This window comes from Pavona decussata, unplaced genomic scaffold (genome assembly GCF_977016875.1).
Source record: "Pavona decussata unplaced genomic scaffold, jaPavDecu1.1 SCAFFOLD_111, whole genome shotgun sequence".
NCBI lineage: Eukaryota > Metazoa > Cnidaria > Anthozoa > Scleractinia > Agariciidae > Pavona > Pavona decussata.
In genome coordinates, this window is record NW_028145525.1 from 44,038 (window position 1) to 65,000 (window position 20,963).

Consider the following 20,963-nt stretch of genomic DNA (forward strand, 5'->3'; position numbering starts at 1 on the left):
TCAAGTTTAAACGACCAGATTCTGACCAAAGCGCGCGAAACCTAATGATCACGTGACACACGAAGCGGTTTGCAAACGGAGTTGAATGAAGAATCGAAATTGAAGAAAATCGGACACAGTCGGACATCTAAAATTCAAGAAACGTTTAAATGTACGAATTACAACCTTTCTGAGACAAGCATTCAAGTGCTTTTGAAGTTCCAGCTCATCGAGAAGCGTAATAGCTGTGCACATTTGAGCAAATGTTCTGCTGTGTGGTGCCGAGCGAAGGAAGAGATCAGGGCAAGGACGATTTTTTTCATGCTGAACTGAATTCCTCGCGGACGATTTAAAACACTTCAGGCAAGTCCAAGTGTACGAGGTACAACCTCACTGAGACAAGCATGAGTCAAGCATTCAGTGCAAGTTTTTAAACTTCAAGCTTATTTGAGAAGCGTAAGAGCTGTGCACATTAGTGCAAATGTTTTGCTGAGTGGTGCCGAGCGACGGAAACGAACATTATGGCCGCCGCTCGTACGGATTTCATAGATGAACCATCTGAAGTCCTCGTAAATTCTTAAAAACATAAAGGCAGGCATGAAGCTCTTCCTGAGAAATTTCTTCGATTGGCTTTAACCTCTTACCGCCAGGATTTGCAAGCCATCCTGAAATTTTTGAAGGTAACCGGCTGTTATTGTTGTTGTTATGTGATCTGAAAAATCGTAAAATCTTGCAATTTTGAAGATTTTAAAGGAAACTTCAGAGATACGTACCATTAAATAGTGTGTCATACCGAACTTTGTGGCTTTTATTGTTGTTATATTGAGATGGCATTGTTTGGTATTTCTTTCTTTTCCTTTTTTCTTTTTTACATTTTTCCAAAGAAACTTTTGCTTCCTGCCGAAAAAAAAATTAGCTTAGCGACACCTGGGGCTTTCGTTTTCCATGTAAGGTCAAACTACGGTATATGAGCTGATAACCGAGATTTAGTGAACCAATCAGAACGCGAGAAATGCAATATCCGAGGCTGAGGATTTAATAATTTGGAATATTCATCCTTTTAAGCCTTAACATCAGCATACATTTTCTCCTCACTAGTCTCTGTATTTTTCTCATGACATTAGTTAGGAGTATTTGTCTAAATGTTCTCATAGGCTGAATTCTTGAACAAGTCGTGATATTGTGAGGAGAATATGCATGTGTGTCACTATCTGGGCTTAAACGGTTAAGGGAAGTAACTTAAATAAATAAATAAATAGTCTGCTCAAAGGAGTCAGTAGATATAATTGCATTTGGTTCATGTTTATTGCATAGGAGTTGGCTCCCAGCGCTCAATGCCAAAGGTAAATGTGACCATTTCTTTTGACCAATACTTTAGATACTGGTAATAAAGATATAGAGTAAAATACTACAATTCATCTTGCATCAAAAATTTAGGCTGTTACCTACAGAAAATTTGATGGAGCCCTGTGAGGCCAGAAGCTGTGAAGTTCAAGCTAGAGTAAAACATTTAGGTGGCCAGAAAAATTACTTTGGACCTCAAGCAACTTGCCTCCTGTAAGCTAACAGCCTTGATCATCAGAAAAGCACTGGACAAACATAATATACTTTCACATGTGGAATATTTAAAATATTTACTTGAGACATTTTTGGCTGCTAAGGCCTCAAAAACAGCCAAAAGTGTCAACAGATTTGTTTGATGTACATGTAGTTAGCAAATACCCACAACATTGTCATCTGTCTCAAAATGCACTAAATCCAGCTCTTCATTAGTTGATTGATGTTCAGCTCCAGCTGTGAGAGCACAGTTGTATCCAGGAGTGGCATTCTCTGCCTCAATTACTGCATATGAAGGCGGTTGACTGCAAGGGTGTAAATGATGCAGTCCCAATTTGGTATGATGTTTTCTTTTTCCAATCATCATTTATGTTTTGGTTGGCCTTCCAAATACTTGTCCTGCTGAAAATAATGTCATAACAAGAATGCAATCAAAGGTCACAGAAATTAACTCCATTTTTTTGTCAAAATGAGATTGTGATTGTTGTGGTGTCTGTTTCCTAAGAGGATGTTTTCCATTTTTTATAACCTTACAATATATGTTTGAGATAACCTTGCAGGAACAAGATCAAAAGACAAGCTTGAATTTAGGAAAAATATTACTGTGTTTGGTGATACAAGTGACCTTTTCCTTACCACATGCTTTCCACTAACTGGTTATCATTTGTGAAAGAGCATCTGACAACTGTTCCTGGTTGCTGTTAGTCACTGTGGAAAAAGTACAAAAATTTAAGTTCCATACCAGCTGCTATAACACATTAAGCTGTCTTCAGGAGTTGAAAGAAGGGCAAAACTAATGTACAAGTATTCACCACTTCCTCTCTAAAGCTTTTAAGTCTTTCATGAGGGTTTGAGCATCTTTGCATTATTTCTAGGACTCCTTAAGTTTTATTTTAACAAGAGACAACTAGCAGAAGTCCGGCCACAAAAAATCAGGTATCCTTTACACAGAGCACAAGAATGAAATTCTGCATAGAGGGAAAGTTTGTAAAGTTATTCAATGTCCAGAATCACGCTTGCTCTTAAACTCTAGAAAACGGGGAAGTTTGAAAAAAAAATACCATTTGACAAGTCATTAAGGTATTTACTGTGAAAGTTCAAGGCCATTTACCGGTACATTCATCTTAGTTTCATGATATATAAATTCCTTTGTGCAAGCAACAAAAAAAAGGTAAATTTCCACACCTCTACAATACAAATAAACAGCATCCTACAGAAAGGTCTATTTTGCAGTTATGCCAGCTACACTCCAGTCAAAGGTCACTACATGCATGAGGCATTTTCTTTCTTTCTGGATGATCCCCTTTTAGGCTTCTTCTTTGGATGTCAGCCTTCTTCAGTTTTTTTACTAGTTGAGAGACAAACCTTAAGAGCACTTATGAGTGAACACAATAATAAACTTAACAGACCTCAAACGGAAACAAAACACTTGGCAATGCTGAAATTAAAGAAACTAAACACATTGCACTCACAATACAAAAAGGAGATGAACTCCTTCATGGGGGTCTCTATCGTATTTAAATTTTAATTCAATCAATCAATCAAACTTTAATAATCACTCCTCGCAAGGCTTTTCAGTAACTATTTTGAATATGACTCAATAATACTAATATCAGTACAAAACCAAAAAAAAAAAAATACCAATATCTACATATCTACTAATTGACTGCTAATCGTCTTAATCACTGGGACAGATTCCTTTCAAAACCAGTCTAACAAAGCAATGTAAACTTCTTGTCTTAAATCTTAAATTTATTCAGTGGAATTCATAATAATCAAACTGTTGCTTCCTGTATTCTCACTGCCAAGACAGTTGCCAGTTAATTATTACTTTCCAAAAACGACCATGCACTTGCCAACAAGGTACAACTCTGTGGAGGCACGGTGGTGTAGTAGTAAGCGCATCAGACTTTCAATCGGAGGGTCGGTGGTCCATGGCCAGGTTGGTCTCTTCATTGCTCTGTTGTTTCCTAAGACAAGAAACTTTGCTCCACATTGTCTCTCTTCACCCAGGCGTATAAATGGGTACTGGCAACATGCTGCTGGTTGTAAGCCTGCGATGGCCAAGCATCTTATCCAGGGGGGGGGGGGGGGGGGGAGTAGCAATACTCCTAGTTGCAGCATTGAAAAAAATCTCCATGTTTCATTCTTAATGTCATATCAAAAGTATAATACTTCACACTTTTATAGAATCAACTCTGCATGCTGAATGAGTGCAAAATGCTCCACTACCTGAAGAAAGGGGTGTTCTATAAGAATAATCATCCAAACCCAGGATTGGGAAGAATGGCCTACAGCATTTACATTTCTTATAGTCAGCTGTAGACACGCCAAGGCGGGAAAGGACAAAAATGAGAAATGTTCCCTATTTTTCAACATCCCAAACTGCAGCCAGTATAAGGCTCTCTGATCCTATATAAAGGGCATTCATTCAGTTCTCACAGGCCAATTTCTACATTAAACATTGCATACTCAATAAGTGGAAAAGTTTTACTGCCTGAGGAAAGGGATGTTTAAAAAAAGGACCTAAACCCAGAGTTGGGTAGAATGGCCCACAGCATTTACAACTCTTGTTGTGATGTATGGACTCGTCCAAAGCGGGAATAGATGCACAATGAGAAACATTCTCTATTCTTAAGCATCCCAATCTGCAGCAAGTAAAAGGGCTCTGACTCTTTCCCTGTATGGAGGGTATTTATTAAGTTCTCACAGGCCAATTTCCACATTAAATACTGCATACTGAATAAGTGGCAACATTTTACGGCCTGAGGAAAGGGATATTTAAAAAGAAAAGGACCTAAACCCAGAGTTGGGTAGAATGGCCCACAGCATTTACAACTCTTGTTAATTTTGTGACGTATGGACTCAGCCAAAGCGGGAATAGATTCTCTATTCTTTAACAATAAAATATCACAAACCACAGACAGTAAAAGGCCCTCTGGTCCTGCAAACAGTGGTCAGACATTTGGTATGCTGTATGAGAACCATTTAAGGAACAACTCTTACAAAAAACACTCACATATTGTAGGCAAATTCCTTCTTGTATTTACCGTTTCCCTCTGGAGGTCTTCATTGCAGATCTCAAATTTCTGGCACCTGCACATTCTTCTGTTTTTTCTATGTCTTGGCAACTGGTCTCCTGATTTTTCTAGTTTGAGAAAAGCCTATGGTGCACTTATTAGAGGATGCATGTAAACAAATGAGGCCTTAAACAGCAAAGTAAACACAAGTCAATCCTGAAAACTGAACTTACTGTACTTCTAATGCATAATTACTTAGTTGTTGACTGTATCTCATATCCCAAGCACAAACAATACAATTTTCCTGACTCACCACCATTGTATTTCATGTTACCTCTAAATACATTGAAGCCTGTGTTCCCATTGAAGGGAATTTTTAATATAACTATAGTTTTGCCTAAGAGGATTACTTTTTAAACACTTGATTTTTTCACTACAAATTTTTGGAATGTTAGATATGTTTGGCCCCATTGATGAAGTAAGGACGTCACAACAAAATTTGGAGAAAAGAGCTTGCATACTTCATAATTACACGCACAACAGCTTTGCTAGCTTTTGCCTTGGGGAATTTGAAGCTTTTCATGCTCTGCTTCTACCTTAGATTGATTGTGCTCCACTTTGATTAATTTAATTACATTCTGAGCTGATTTCTTATTGATGTGATGATTTTAGTGCACATGTGCCTATTAAAACTCTAAAAATGCAATAATTGATGCAGAATTTTATTGCAAATGCTGATGCCCTCTGTAGATGGAAGGGCTGGTGAGGCAACAGACGACAGACATGAAAGTGAGTTCATGTAAACTCTTGCAGATGCTCAAATATTGTGGACTGACATGAAACCTAATGCTGAGGAATTAACACCGTAGGTGCGGTTTGGTCTATTGCCAGTAGCTAGAAACAGTGTACAGAACATCACAGGTTTGATTCTCATCAGAAACCAAGACGTTAGGGAAGGGAATTTTCACCACGAACTTTCGTGATATGGGAAATTTAAGGCCTAGTGTTTTCGGATTGATAAAAATGTTGTTTCGGGTACTGAAAAAAGGTCAGCTAAGATTTTCGGAAAGGAAATAAGACCTAAGGTTTTTGGGAAATGGACAAAAATACCCTACTAATTTCGAAAACACTGAAGTTCCCCTAGAATGACCAAACAGATAAAAATATTATAGCGCTGCCTGAAATGAACCTATAGAGCCTTAAAGCCACTCCAGATCGCCTAAAATAACGTTTCAAAGGATCTGAGAGAAAATTGTTGTTGGGTGCCCCTGAAAATAACAATCGAATGAATAAAAGCAAGTGACAAAAGTTACATAATAAGCCAAATGTAACACCTTCCCCGTCGGTCTGTGCATGCTGATATTCTTGCTGGTGCTGCTCTTCTACAGCCGACGTGGTCTTCCTGAACAGTCACAGCAGTCAACAGTCCCATAAAATGACATTCTCACGTTGTTTTACTGGCTGGCATTTATAATGGTATATTCCTTGAAATGTTCATTGGAACTGGTGACCACAGAGCACCATCGGGCTACAGAATCTAGAGATAGATCTTTTATTGTTCATTGGTAATACCCACAAGAAGAACAATTTTTCACCCAGCTATATCAATAAGGCCAGGAAGGCAACTCCAGATCTATAAAACCTGCTTCAGTTGGGGTGACCCCCACCCCCCTCCCCCCGTGCTGACTGAAGGAATGAGTGGTCTTCGGGTGCCAAGGGAAGCCACAGTATACCATGTCCTACCTTGCTTCCCTACCCCACCTTACAGACCCCAGGTTTCAAAGTGCCAGAGTCTCTGACAAATCTCTCCTGACTTGGATCAATCCTAACTTGGAGTCCTGGTACAGTCCCTGAAATGGGAAATCAATTTGTGCCATGTGCATACAGAAAGCAAGGATTAGAATTAGTGCATGAACATGAACATAAGTTAGAGGTTAGGATGAGCATTACAAAAAGAGAAGGCCTAGACATGTTTAAGTTGGCATTAGTGATAGCTTAAGAACCAGATTATAGAAAGGTTTAGTATTATGGTGAAGGTTAGGACACAAATTAATCACTTCAGGAGCAGACTCGTATCCAGTCGCTATTTATGTGTTTTGTGGGGTGAGAAGATTAGACAAGAGGATGGATTGAGGAGGCGCATTAGAAGAGGCGCCTCTTCCCATGACACCCTGCGTGCCTCAATTTATCCTTGTTAAGTTAGTCGTAAGTTATTGTAAGTATTGTAATGTGTGTGGTTGAAAAAAGAAATTACAAAAAAAAAAGAAAAAGGAAAAAATACTGGGTACGAGTCTGCTTCAGGAGCTGTACAACTACTTAGAATGATATGAATATTGAATTTCTACATTGGATCGGAAAAATATTTACTCTTGCTCTGCTTTTTAAGTGAAAGCTTCGTTCAGAAAGAGGAGAAGAAGTGATGTGTTCCCTTTGTTGGCCTTCATTTTTGTATACAGTGGCCCTCAACCATTGCACTTGAAGCAATGAAATGACTCTGTACCACTTAACGATCTCTAGTAGACTTTATGAACATTGTACAGATTGCTTGTTACACAGAACAGAAGGATTCTGCAAGGTTCTGGGTACTACTCGGTGTCTGTGTGACCTGCTCCAGAGGTGGTGCTGCCACTGAATTAAAAGAACAGTAAGTTCTTTCTGTGGGACGTGATGATGAACTGTTCCACGACCAATGAATCCTCTTGTCCAGCAAAGCTCTGGACAATCTTCCAGATCTTGATGCACTGCAGAAGGTGAGTAGTAACATGAACAATGACTGAGTCAGAACTCCAGCAGTTCCAGACTGTGATGCTCAACATTAACATTAGTAACCATCCCCAGAGTGGTTAGACATTCACAACAGCACCTACTCGATCCTGTCACAGTCATCAGCAGCCTTTCCTGAGGGGAGAGAAGAAACTTCTAAAGGACTCCCCAAAAAGAGAACACTGAACTTTGTAACCGGTCCAATCCATTTTGAAGTAAAGGATGGGGTTGTGGTTAGTCAGGACTACAATTAGGAAGTTAGCGTTAGAAGTTATGGTCAATGTTATGGCTATTGCTAGGTTATTGGGTACCCATGGTTAATTATCTAATCTAGAGGTTAATGGTCCTAACTGTTATCCTAACTAACTACACTCCCACCCCCAACTGAAGAATTTAAAGAACTAGAATGGTTACAAAGTTCAGTTTTCTCCTTTCAGGATGTCCTCAAGAAGCCTCTTCTCTCCTCTCGGGAGAGGCTGCTGGTGATTATGATGGGATCAAGCAAGTGCTGTTGTGAATGTCTCTCAACAGCACTGGGAATGGTAACTGACGCAAAATGTTCAGCATCAAGTCTGGAACTGCTAGAGTTGTGACTTGGTCATTGCTCAGCTGACTGCTCGCCTCCTGCAGTGCATCAAGGTGTGGAAGATTGACCAGAGCTTTGCTGGCCAGGAGGATTCATGGGTAATGGAACAGCTCATCACGAGCCATAGAGAGGGAGGAAATAAACGCCTGGTGGCATAATATACTTCAGGTTCCAGACAAATTCTCTGCAACATTCAATCGGAGCTGGTTTGCCATGGCAGTTGAAAGGGTTAAGTCTTCCCAAAAAAGGACAATATTTGCCCCTTTAATTTGCAATCCATAAGGCTATAATTCATATCTTAAAGCATAAGCATCTTTGGCAGAATGAACCCTATAACAAGTACCCTTTCACAATCAAGTCTAGGTTTCCCTCTGTCATTTGGACTTTAGTCTAGAGTTTCCTGGGTTTTTTCTTGTTGTTTCTTCCCCTTCCCCCTATAGAGAAGCCAATAACAAATGCATTATATAACAGCTGAGTGAACAAATGCTCTTCTTTCCTCCAACCTCCACATGGAAATCACCAATGAGCATCATGATGTTCATATCAGGTACAATTACGCAAGATGTGTGATGGTGCCTGGAAAATGCATTTCTTTGATTACCATTAACACACAGGGTTGCCAGTAAGGGTCACAACTATTTACACCTATCATAGCTGAATGCTCATTATATAGAACCTTGATGTTGCAGGTGATAGTGTCTGTATATGTTTGAATTTACCAACCAGGCAACACATTTTTTAAAAGTGTGATGCTCAATCCAACATGCAGCTCCAAACTTCACGAGAGCCCTAAAAGGCAATCAGCTGACCTGACAATTCTTTACCTCTTACTTTTCAAAATGATATGAGTTCAGAAAAATGTACCAGTGCCACAAGTATAACATTAAGCTACATGTAGTAGCAGCAAGAATAAATGAAAACTTAACTAAGCTTAAAATTTGCAATCATTCTTTGTTCACCAGTATCTTGCACTTTAACTTTTAACACTACTGATCCTAGTTGCATGCAGGATGTGTGTGATCTACATACATACATGATTTTCATTTCTCTATGCTAGCCAACAGAACCCATGCTGATTTTCGAATGGATATAATAAATAATATTAATAATTAGACTAATTATGTATAAATTATTTCCATTGACTGGTTGGGAACAAATGGCCTGATACGTTTTATGACCAGTGCTTGCGGTATCATCCTTTTCAAGGTTGCAGCCTAAAAACTGAAAGTTAGGAGCCCAAGCCACATTGCTGGGAGCCAGAATTAACTTTAGGACTTTAGTCTTTATAAAAGACTCACTGAGAGTCTAGGGCATCGCTTTGTGATAAACGTGATGTAGTTCAACTGGAAATGTCATGCAAAGAGTGAATAAACAAATAAAACATAACATCAGTAAACACGTAACGTTTTTATGGCTACTGCCTTCTGGGAAGGTAAGTAGCCACTATGCTACCGTGTTGTGTGAAAGTCAGTAAATCAGAAGCTTTTGGAATTGCAGAATTTACCCGAAGGTGGGTCAAGTTCACCACCACAGGTTGATGAGATCTCAGTCAGCTTTATTTATACGGAAGATCATTGTTTTCAATTCCAAATGGCTGCCGTGTCTTTCATGTGTGGCAATTTGTGGTTCTTGGAAGGAAAACACAGGTTTTCAATACTGTAAATCAAAAGAACAACTTCTAAGGAACACTCGGTAATTTCATAGCAAAGAAATTCCTGTTCTAGATTTTGTGTCAAGGTGAAACATGTGAGATCGTAAACAAGATCTGCAAATCATCATGTGAGCTGTAGATGTTCTCAAAAAATTTTGCGTGCTCCTGGGAATCCACTCTACAAAATACTACAGGTTTGAATGTGAATTTCAGCGCTCTGTAAAAACTAAAATCTTACTTTAAGACGTTTTTTACTCTTAATTCTGGTGCTGTGGTAAGACAGCGCATAAATCTCAATTGAAGACGATTCATCTTAGGATAAGACGACTTTCTTCTTATTTCTATGATGATGGCGTCTTAGATTAAGATGATTTTTTTCTTAGATTCAAAGTCCTGTGGTAAGTCATAATTTCATCTTAACTCAAGATTTGAACAATCTTATTCTAGATGCTTTAGGGGTGTCAGTAAAACGCGGGGTCGGCGTCGGGGCCAGGGTCGGGGTCATTTTTTCTTCTTTTTTTTTCCCTTTCTTTTTTTTTCTCTTTCTTTTTTCTTTCTTTTTTTTTTCCTTTCTTTTTTTTCTTTCTTTTTAGTTTCCTTTTTTTTTCTTTTTTCTTTTTAACATCACAAGTCATTTGTGGGTCAAATAAGGATTAAAGCCAATATAAAAAAGATAAGTCTCTAAAGCTTACTAGATAGGATAGGTCATCGGTGACAACACTCGCAATTCCGTATTCTGGCGGACATTAGTTCTCTGAATTGACTACCTTTTATTCTTCTAAGAAACGAAATGAGGCAAAAAATACAAGGTACAAGACAATATATTTCCTTGAACTAACAAATTCTTGAACTAGATTGTACATGAACTTACTATGAACACCCCCGTCGCCTTCCATGATCGTGCTCGTTTGTTACAGTCAATCCATGTCACGCGTGACTATTATTTCCGAGAATGAAATAAACATGCTTTCGAATTCCTTTGTAAAGCTCGGCATTTGAATGGAATGTAGAACATTTCTCTGGAAATCTTTCCGAAAAAGACGCATTAACTGACAAAAAAAAAAGATTTAAAATACTAGGGAAATTTCTACGAGAACTCTGAAATGTAATTGCTGACATCAAAACTGACATGTAAATAGGCCTTATCATGGTTTTCGACGCCATTTTGACGAGTAGGCAAACAGGCTTGAAACTGCTGCTGAAAAATTCATGAATTGGAAACTTTTGGCATTAGGAAAAGGATTTTAAGAAACAAAAATTGGAGGGATGTAACTGTGCCAGAAAGCGTCTAGTCGTGTTTTGAACTTTCCATACATTTTCCTGTATTTTTTTCCCGCGAACTATTTTTAGTAGCAGTTTACGGCTGGTTCGCTTTACAGAGAAATGTTCGGAAAGTTCAAAACACGACTGGACGCTTTCTGGCACAGCTACATCCCTCTACTTTTTTTCCTAAAATCCTTTTCCTAGTGCTAAAAGTTTCCAATTCATGAATTTTTTAGCAGAGATGTTTTATGAAAATTATTTGACTCTTGCATTAATCACCTGTAAGGATTACAGAACCTTTTTAAGACTCTCAAGGAATTTTTTAAGAAACAGAGTACAAAGCCATTAGTTTTTACTGTAATTGTTTTCCGTCAATCCTGTTTCTGCTTTATAATTTGTAAATAACTTAATTTAATTTAATTTGATTTATTTTGTAATTGTAATTATTGTATTTTAACAGGGAAGAGCCACCCAGTGGATCTGTTAATAAACCATTATTATTATTATTATTATTATTATTATTATTATTATTATTATTATTATTATTATCACCTAATTTTTAAATACAATTTAGCTATGTGAGCGTATTTTAATTGTAAATAGCTTAGATGTATATACTTTTTACTCAAATATTGTGACATGAGATATGTATTTTTTATCTTGTGAGGAAATAAAGACTTTTCATTTATTTATTTATTTATTTATACAAACACTGTTATTTCAAGCCTGTTTGCCTACTCGTCAAAATGGCGTCGAAAATCGTGGGGGTGTTCATAGTAAGATCATGCACGTTCTAGTTCAAGAATTTGTTAGTTCAAGGAAATATATTGTCTCGTACCTTGTATTTTTTGCCTCATTTCGTTTCTTAGAAGAATAAAAGGTAGTCAATTTACGGAACCAATGTCCGCCAGAATACGGAGCTGCATCGAGTGTTGTCACCGATGACCTATCCTAATCTAGTAAGCTTTAGAGACTTAACTTTCTTATATTGGCTTTAATCCTTATTTGACCCACAAATGATCTGTGATGTTAAAAAGAAAAAAAAAAGAAAAAAATACCCCGACCCCGCGTTTTACTGACACCCATGCTTTAGAATCTCAACTGATTTAAGTTTCAAAGCAAGATATAAATCTAACTGCAACGGTCACTACATTAAAAAAACTGACAGGGAGCGTTTAATACCATTAAGCTTGAACATGATATATGGAGCAACGAAAACACAACGAATTTCAATCCATAGTACTTTATTACACCAAGTCTAATTTAAATGAGACAACTTATCGAAATCAGCTTACCGTAAATTCACCGGAAAACAGAGGCCGGGCCGCGGCCAATAACTACTGTTTTGTTGGTCTTAAAGTCCTTTAAATCATAGAGACCTCTAATAGCAGGGAATGCAGATTGTCACTACACTCATTCCTCTGATCGGTGATGCAGTAGAATTGTTGGACTCATCTTTGGTTTTCAATAAAAAGCGACAGTAATTTCTTCATTTCCATTTTCAATCTTCTGTCTCGCGCATGCCGTCAAATTCGTGTAAGTTACCACGTTTACCGGGGCTTTAGCCCGTATTTTATGTCCAGATGTCTTGTTATTTAAATATTGAAGTTGCTGTCTCGAAATTCTTGTAACTTCTCCACTTTCCGCTGCTTGATCATGAGGAGTATATTAAATCAGCTTGTTCTAAACAAGGTGAGAGTTTGTGCTGGATCAAAGCTCCAGACTCCGTGTCTGCAGAGTTTGGATCAAAATCAACCAATCAGAAAAGAAGTCCTGTTTCCTATGAGGTCTGCATTTTCTAAATGAACCAATCAGGAAGGGCTTTCCAAAATTTGGATCCTTTTGTGTTGGAATTTTCTATTTCTTCCAAGTTAGCCTTTTTTTATTTATTTATTTTTTTTTTTTACCGAGAACTAAAATGGTAAGAGTATAGAGATCGGCGTATTTAATCGCCGATATCTGGCATGTCGATCTGTAAGCTGATTTCGATAAGTTGTCTCATTTAAATTAGATTTGGTGTAATAAAGTACTATGGATTGAAATTCGTTGTGTTTTCGTTGCTCCATGTATCATGTTCAAGCTTAATGGTATTAAACGCTCCCAGTCAGTTTTTTCAATGTAGTGACCGTTGCAGTTAGATTTATACCTTGCTTCAAAACTTAAATCCAGGGCTCAAAATAATTTCCGGAGAGTCTCTGGACACGATGACCGGCCCAATTCATTTTAGCTCGGTCACGTACCGTTTCTGGCCGGTCAAATTATATTAAAATAAATAACTCTTAAAACAGGGGCCCATGAACCAAAACTGGCGTTATATATTTCCAAAAAAGTTAGAGCACTTTAAAGCACTCATTGTCAACGACAAAAGTAAATTACAGCAGCAAAATGAAAATAAGCTTACAGTGTATGTGTATTAATACGTACTGTACACTGTCTGTAAGACTATCCCGCAACACGTTAAATATCGTTATCGTATATATTAAATTTGTAAATAAGTAAATGCACAGTAAATGCCTCTAAATATAATGATTTCTGGTGTACGTATCACGGTGTGAGATCTTGATCCTAAAACTCCGCCAGTAATCCTTGTTTATACTCCTCATTACCAGAGATTCATGGAGAAAAGCTAAGTAACCAGGCATTTTAACTTGGGTGTGCTGGAACCGGAAGACACATCAAGTGTTCAAGAAATGTGGTAACATTTGAAAGTCTGGAAATGTTATTTATTGACAACTGCCAAGAAATTTGTCAGGAAAGTTATAAAATATCTCCGTTTAAGCAACACAAACATCTCAAGCTTTTGTGTGTGGCACACAACCAAGAAGCTCTTTCCGTACATTGTGTTTTTGAGCTGTTGAAGTACACTAACAGTAAAGTACTTTTAGATATTCGAGGGCATTACTTCACACAAGAAGACTTTGATTACATCACTCGGGAACATTACAATGCACAGAATAGAATCAAAGAAGTTGGCAATTATCAACATATGATCACATGCCTGCTGCGCGGGTTCCCGTGACGTGACGTACTGTACGCACATCCGGCTTTTATTAACTCGCAAATCTTTAGATATATATATATATTTTTCTGTAAAATGTTCCATGACAATCACAACCAGTTTTTGCTTGAATGTTTTTCATTTTGTGTTATCTCTATTGGCCAATAATATCTGGCAAATGTTAAAATGTTTGTACATTGATTCAGGTTCACAGATGTTTATCATTGTATAACCTTTTATGTTTATATTACGCACGCCAAAGATAAACACACAGATAAACTTGCGAAGATTGGAATAACTATTGATTTTATAAAGTATAGTTCCTTTGCTTTTGTACTTTGATTATATTTATTCTGGGCTGAGGAATTACTTTATATGCAGGGAGAAATGCAAAACTTGAAAATTAACTAATAAAAGTGAATTAGAAAATAAATTATTTTTAACTTTGCGACTGGAAGTGCGTGAACCCCGATGTCTGTTTTCAATGCTCGGATTGTAAACAGCGGTTCTTGTTGCATTTCACCCAGGATTTCAGATCAAAGTTTCGCAAATGACAATACACAGCGACTTGCTACAACTGAAACAACTGAACAGCAAGGAAATTTTAATTTATTTCATTTTCAAAACGATCAAATGTGACCGGTCAACATGACCGGCAAGACGAAAGGTTGACTGGTCAACTCCCAAATCAGTCCGGACATTGTCTGTTGACTGGCCGTTATTTCGAGCCCAGTGAAATCAGTTGAGATTCTAAAGGATCTACAATAAGATTGTTCAAATCTTTAGTTAAGATGAAAATATGACTTACCACAGCACTTTGAATCTAAGAAAAAATCATCTTAATCTAAGACGCCATCATTGTACAAGTACGAGGAAAGTCGTCTTATCCTAAGATGAATTGTCTTCAAATGAGATTTACGAGCTGTCTTACCACAGCACCAGAATTAAGTGTAAAAAAACGTCTTAAAGTAAGATTTTAGTTTTTACGGAACGTACTTTCTGTTAAATTGATGGATTTGTCATATTTCAAATAGCTTTGGCGAAATTGTCGAAAAACGTACTTAGTTTAAAAGAGTTGAGAAATTGTGCTTTTAATTAGTGACTTGCAGTTCCCTTGGATCGGTCGCCTTCATTCAAGGCGAAAATTGAACGAATTTGCTTTTCAAGCGTGAACACAGGTCTGTCTGAATAAATTTTTCAATTAACAAAACTTATTGGCCATTTATCTTGTGTCTTGATTCACAGAATTTCTTCACCATGCAATAGCCAAACCATATCTATAATTTACTGTCCCCTGTGTATTAAAGTGTAAACAAACCGAAATCCTCCAACGCATACCAAATTTGCCCATGTGACAACACAATCAAATTAAGCTGCACAATTTTGGCACTGACTGCAACTGTGCATTCACCCCTCTGAATTTTATACAACATTGCTTTTTTACTGCAATATTCTACAAAAATGAAGCAGTTAAGTCACTTGTAGTCATAGACTGCCTTTTATGTAACCATGAAGTACATCTCAGATAATGATGAATTTTAATGGAAAAGGAGATTTGTGCGAATACCCTTCTACCCAAATTCCCTTGTTTCCTGGGTTTTCTGTGACAGACGTTTCAGCTTTTTTACTGGTAACACAATCTGGCTGCATGATTGCATCGAAACACACACCTGTGAAATCCAACACAATCATTTTTGCTAAAAATAAATTCACTTGAGGAGATCTCAATTCAATTACATTTATTTTCACTAGAACACCATTTTCATATTTTTTTCCAAAACACATCACTATTATCATCAACCACAATTACAACAGATTTTGCTGATGATGCACAATCACGAACATTGCACTTGTGAACGTGCCAAACTACATGATTATATGTAAAAAAAAAAACTAGCATTAATAAGAGGTACAAAAGTGGAGCAACTGCTTTCCATTTTACTTTGTTGACAATATGTCAATTTGTCCATTTGGTATCATTGAATATCTTTCTTTTTCTTTAACTTTGCACACCAACCCGTTCCGAAAACATTCAATATCTTTTAGTGTCGGTCTACCGCGAATGGCATGTGTATTTGTATGTGGAATCAGCATACTAGACGGCATTTCTTGTCACGTTAACTCGCGCTTTCTAAGCAAAATGTCAAATGAATGCAATATTGACTCGCTCGAGCATTCTTCAAACCACAAGGTAAACAAACAAATGGTGTCTTGATTGTTATCACTCCAGAAATCACGCTTCAATTACATTTTGTCTCACAAATTCAACTTACTTCAACACTTGTATTTTAGGTATCCCTCACTGTAATATAACTAGCTTAAATTCATGAAATCAAGCAAAGGCGTCCTGTTCATTCCATATTTGACTGCTTCATGTTCGCTTGCTCTTTTTAGAGAGTAAATGGAGATTCGCTGTTTTGTTTTCTTACAAAAAATTAGTACATGGACAAGACCAGTGCAAAATAATTATCATCTTTGATGCTTTGATGACTGAAAACGGACTTGAAATATTACTTGTTTGTGAAAATTATTCTAAGTTTAGCACAGAAATAATAATATTATTATGCAATAATGTCTTCTGCCAAAACGTTTTCCACACAGATCAAAGTACGGGATATACAATTGTCTTTGCTTTAAATAGTGTTAACTGTGCAATATAAGCTTGCACTCTCAAAAAAAGAAATAGGTGTTCCATTGAAAGAGAAAGTTCCAAATCATTCATCAAGGATTGCAAGCCTGAAAATGTACAATCTGTACTGAAACACCAGAAAGAGTTGAATGCTTAATACTTAATGAAAGGAAATGTCAAAGCAAGAATGTGCTGGTCAACACTGCATTTGTAAATTTGGCAAAACAATACAAAAATTGAATGAACCTTCTCAAGTTACAAACCCACATGAATTGTTCTTTTGACTTCCTATTAAGCAAAACTTGCTACGCCTAGACTGGCTCTCTTAAGACATTTGACATTGCAGTCTCCCTTTTTCTGGGAAAACAAATTGACAAGCAAACTGTGTCTGCGGCAGTGGCTCCTGTGAGATTCTTGAGTTTTCCCAAATTAACCGAAATGCACAGTAAAGAAAGAAAAATCTTAGACTTCTTAAATTAACTTCTGTTTACATTTGAATCCTTAGACAAACATTTTCTGATATAAAAAGTGCAAGGCTACATGCATTTATCAAGTATTGACAAGAAATAACCTTGGAAATGAAAATTGCTAACATTCCATGCATATTGATGTAAACCGCTTGTATACCAAAATAATTTAATTTCAACAGGTTATGGAAATTAGTCAATGTTTACACGACAGCACTTTTCAAACACAGCCACGAATTAGCAAAGACAGAATAAATGACAAAAGCCTGCCCAGTCAAAAGATTTCTTGCATTTGCTTTTAGAAGCGAAAACTTTCAAACACACACAATAAAATCTTCTTATCAAGTCCTCTTTTTCAGCGATTGGGTATTCTTGAGTGTTATTTCTTTCCATTTCGAACTCTGAAAAGATGTATGTTACATAGGTGAAAAACATTTCTTGAAAATTTATTACCAGTGTGGCAAGGTGCCATTTTTTATGTTTGTACAATCCCACCCCATAAGACTCACAAACGTTTGCACAGAAGACAGATTCTGATTGGTTTAATTGTCTTCTAAATGATTTACGGCTCAAAAGGACAAAAGGTACAAACTTTTTGTGTTTTTCTTGCTTAAACATGTACATGGTGCTGCTGGTTTTGTGCATTAAGGAGCATGATTAATTCTTCCTGTACTACATCCCATATTGAACACCTCTAACATTTTCCAGTGACAGCCCTTATCACATGGGAAGTATGTAATACTTCTTTAAAATAATTATTGCTATAAAAAAAATTATACTTGCTTAGTATTCCTGACTCACTAAAGGCATCCGGGCTGCTACTGAAGAAACAGAATGGAATACATAATGGTGGCAGCTTTCACTGAAAAAAACAAACAAACAAAAAGAGGATAATTTAATGATTATTATTATACATGTAGTATATATGTTCTCCTCACAAATATCGAAGCACAGCCTTATGTTAATTTGCAAAATTATGTCTACATTTTCCTAACACAGTTTCCACTCAACAGTGTGTTTCTGCAGAATTTGCTGTTGCTGTTGGAACAATGTAAAAATGTTGTTTTTTGCTTGGGCCGTAAGGCGGACCAAGTTAAGGTTTCGGTAGCACCATCAAATTCTTTTTTCTTTTTGGGGTCGCAATGGGCCGAGTGATAAGACTTCGTGCCACTAGTTATTGTTCTCGGTCTTGTTTTTTGTACTCGGCTGGTATGAGTTACGTTTTCTGTCGTGTTATCAAATTCTTTAAATTCTCGGTCGCGTTCTTTGTTTTCGGGCCGTGAGGAGTGTTTACAATAATGCGAGACAGATGTGCAAAGCATGAACAAAACATGCGAGGCATGCGAGGCATGAACAACCCCAACATAAACTGCTAACTGTTAAGCTAACCGGGGAGCTATTTAAGCTAACCTAAGTGCTATTTAGGCTAACTGGAGTGCTCTTTAGGCTAACCGGAGTGTTTTTTAGGCTAACCTGAGTCCCTCAAGGTTAGTTTTGTTTAACCGAAAATTTGGCAACTGGATCAGTCTATGACCTCGCGGGCCAAGATACAGAAGATAGATAAAGATGTCTCACGTTTACTATTCTAGAAAAACAATCAATGTAGAAACCGTTTCTGTCTTCAAATGAAAGGTGAATAACAAATGCTTTCCCCTGAATTTCATTTAAAAATATAAACAGCAAAACATTGAAAAACGTACAAGGATATAAACGTACGTGTGATGCGTAACGTTACGTTAGATCCCGGGGAGGGGGGGTACCCAACAGATGCTTGGGTAGTGAGGTGCGGCCTGGGCGTTCAAACCCTGACCCTGTTTAAGACACAATTCTCCGATTTCCCTATCCCGTTTAAGACAGAATTCAAAATTTTCGGGCCCTTTAAATTTCTAAGACATTTAACCCAAAATCACACTGTTTAAGACTAGAATGAAATAAGGATACACTAGTTTCTTACTGTAGTTTAATGCATTGGCAGTCATAATCTGTTTAAGCCATTAGGTCAGGTAGGGATACCCTGTTTAAAACAGAAAGTAATGAAATAGATACCCCGTTCAAGACAAAACACCCTGAAAACCATACCCTATCAGGCTGCACGTCCACGCTAAGGTCACATAAGGGAGTACCCCCCCCGGGTCTCGATCATATTGAAAATTACGATCCGTCATTGACCCGGCTTCACATACATATTAGGACCGTACAAATGGTTTCTGTCTCTAAACGAAAGGTGAATACGTAAGCATTAAAGCCCTGGGATTATAAAAAGCATTCGTATGACAAATGTCGTTTTCCCCTGTACTTCATTCTGACTGCAAGAAATGCAATTCTATCTGGTGGTTACTTATTGCCTCACTATATCTCTGTATCAATCTATTTGGTAGCCTGCGAGCAAGCTCTCTTGGGGGTGGGGGACGGGAGGGGGAAAGAGGATCCACCCCCAACAGAGCTTGCTCGCAGGCTCTATTTGGGGGAATTGGTGATGCTGGAGGTTATCACTGTTAAAAGATTGTAGGCTTTAGGCACCACACAGTCAAATATGGTCCGAGTATAAGCTGGAAACAACTTCTTGTTTTATTTATTTTAACCCTTTAATCCCTAAGAGTGCCATTTGGCACATAGTGCCATAACTCTATCAGTATTTGACAGATTTCTATGAATTTTTGACGCCACGATGATCTTGTGAAGATCTACTCATTAAAAGGAAAAAACCTTAACCCCCTCCCATATGTGATATGGTTGACCACCCCTATAACTTTTCAACTTTTTTCCCCTAAACGTTGTGGGTCTTAAGACATCTCTCACATAAATGAAGATGTTGAGACCTGCAAAATAAGCTATAGTTTAGGGGTATACCTAATACACAAAAGGATTGGGGCGTTTTTGAAGTTTCAAATTTTTGCGTTTTAAGGCCATTTATCTCAAAGCCATAACTTTGCTTATTCATAATTATATCAGTTATGAAATACACTCATGAGTAGCTTTAACCCTTTCATTGACAGTTTTTCTGGGGAACAATTTGTTTCCCGCAAACCCGGTTTATAAATCTGGCTGTAAGTCCTCAGCATTAAATGTTACCCCCCCATAAACTATACATTATTTTACTCAGGATAACATATCCTTTCATTTAGAATACATTTAATTGGCCATTGATGCTAACATAAATATTTTAAGCTGATTAAAATTTGAATGAAAAATCTGCCGTATGTGTTGTTTGTTAGTCTCACTCTTATAACACACCATATCTTCACAAAGGGACCATAATGATATCATTTGGATAAAGAACGATATATGAGGATTCAGAAACTTTTTATTTCATCTAAATATCATCATCACAACCAAAGTTATGGCGATTTTGTCCCTGGCGGTCGGGTTTCAAGAAATTTGAACTTCCTCACCACATAAAAAAAATCATAACAAAACTTTTGTAAAAGCACAATGTACCGCTGGGAATGACTATTTGAAACCCTGAGCTTCTGTAAAGCAAAAAATATCACTCAAGACATTTAAATCTGGTGCTAAGACAAACTAACAGAAAAACACATGCCGTTGCTATCACTCTCAGCGTTCGAATCCCCAGAATTGCTTGAAGGGATGTTGTTTTCCTCATAAATATCATCCACACTCTCACTCTCATGGTGGTCTGAAATATCCTTCTTCACTTTTATCCGAAACATCGGAAAAGACTTCCCCAGAAACATTGCTGCTTTCACTTCGTCGAATGGAATGTACGCCGACGCCATTTTTAAATGGAATACAAATCGAAGATGCCAGTTTTTTAGCGAAGAATCGGTGTAAATCGAGTGAAAACATCCAGCGAAGAACACAACAAAGGAAAAACGTGACTGGACATCCTATAATAATCTTTAGTGACCATGAAAAGACATAGGAGGGGTCCCCACGGATACCTAAACGGGTAAGGGTAAGTAGCAGACGAATTCGTCCGTTTGCCAACGAAAGGGTTAAAATGGTATATCATACATGGACATTGAGTTTGTGGTCTTGGATCTGGAGAAAACGTCGTTTTGCTTTAGGGCTTGCACTTATTTCAATGGA

The 20,963-nt window shown here is 37.4% G+C and overlaps 3 long non-coding RNA genes across 3 annotated transcripts in view; all 3 read right to left on the bottom strand.

The window, feature by feature from the left end:
- Positions 1 to 46: 46 nt before the first annotated feature.
- Positions 47 to 5,419, bottom strand: LOC146470740 (uncharacterized). Its single transcript, XR_014866963.1, has 3 exons — positions 2,722 to 5,419; positions 2,173 to 2,244; positions 47 to 1,938 (listed from the first exon to the last, which is right to left on the bottom strand). It is a non-coding gene; the product is annotated as an uncharacterized LOC146470740 (long non-coding RNA).
- A 4,030-nt stretch (positions 5,420 to 9,449) lies between these two features.
- LOC146470741 (uncharacterized) lies at positions 9,450 to 11,784 on the bottom strand. The gene is made up of 3 exons (XR_014866964.1): positions 11,372 to 11,784; positions 10,960 to 11,098; positions 9,450 to 9,583 (listed from the first exon to the last, which is right to left on the bottom strand). It is a non-coding gene; the product is annotated as an uncharacterized LOC146470741 (long non-coding RNA).
- Positions 11,785 to 13,114: 1,330 nt separating this feature from the next.
- The window catches only part of LOC146470742 (uncharacterized), an 8,574-nt gene continuing 725 nt past the window's right edge, over positions 13,115 to 20,963 (bottom strand). Inside the window, exon 2 of the long non-coding RNA XR_014866960.1 lies at positions 13,115 to 17,775. This is a non-coding gene — a long non-coding RNA (uncharacterized LOC146470742). The remainder of the gene's footprint in view (positions 17,776 to 20,963) is intronic.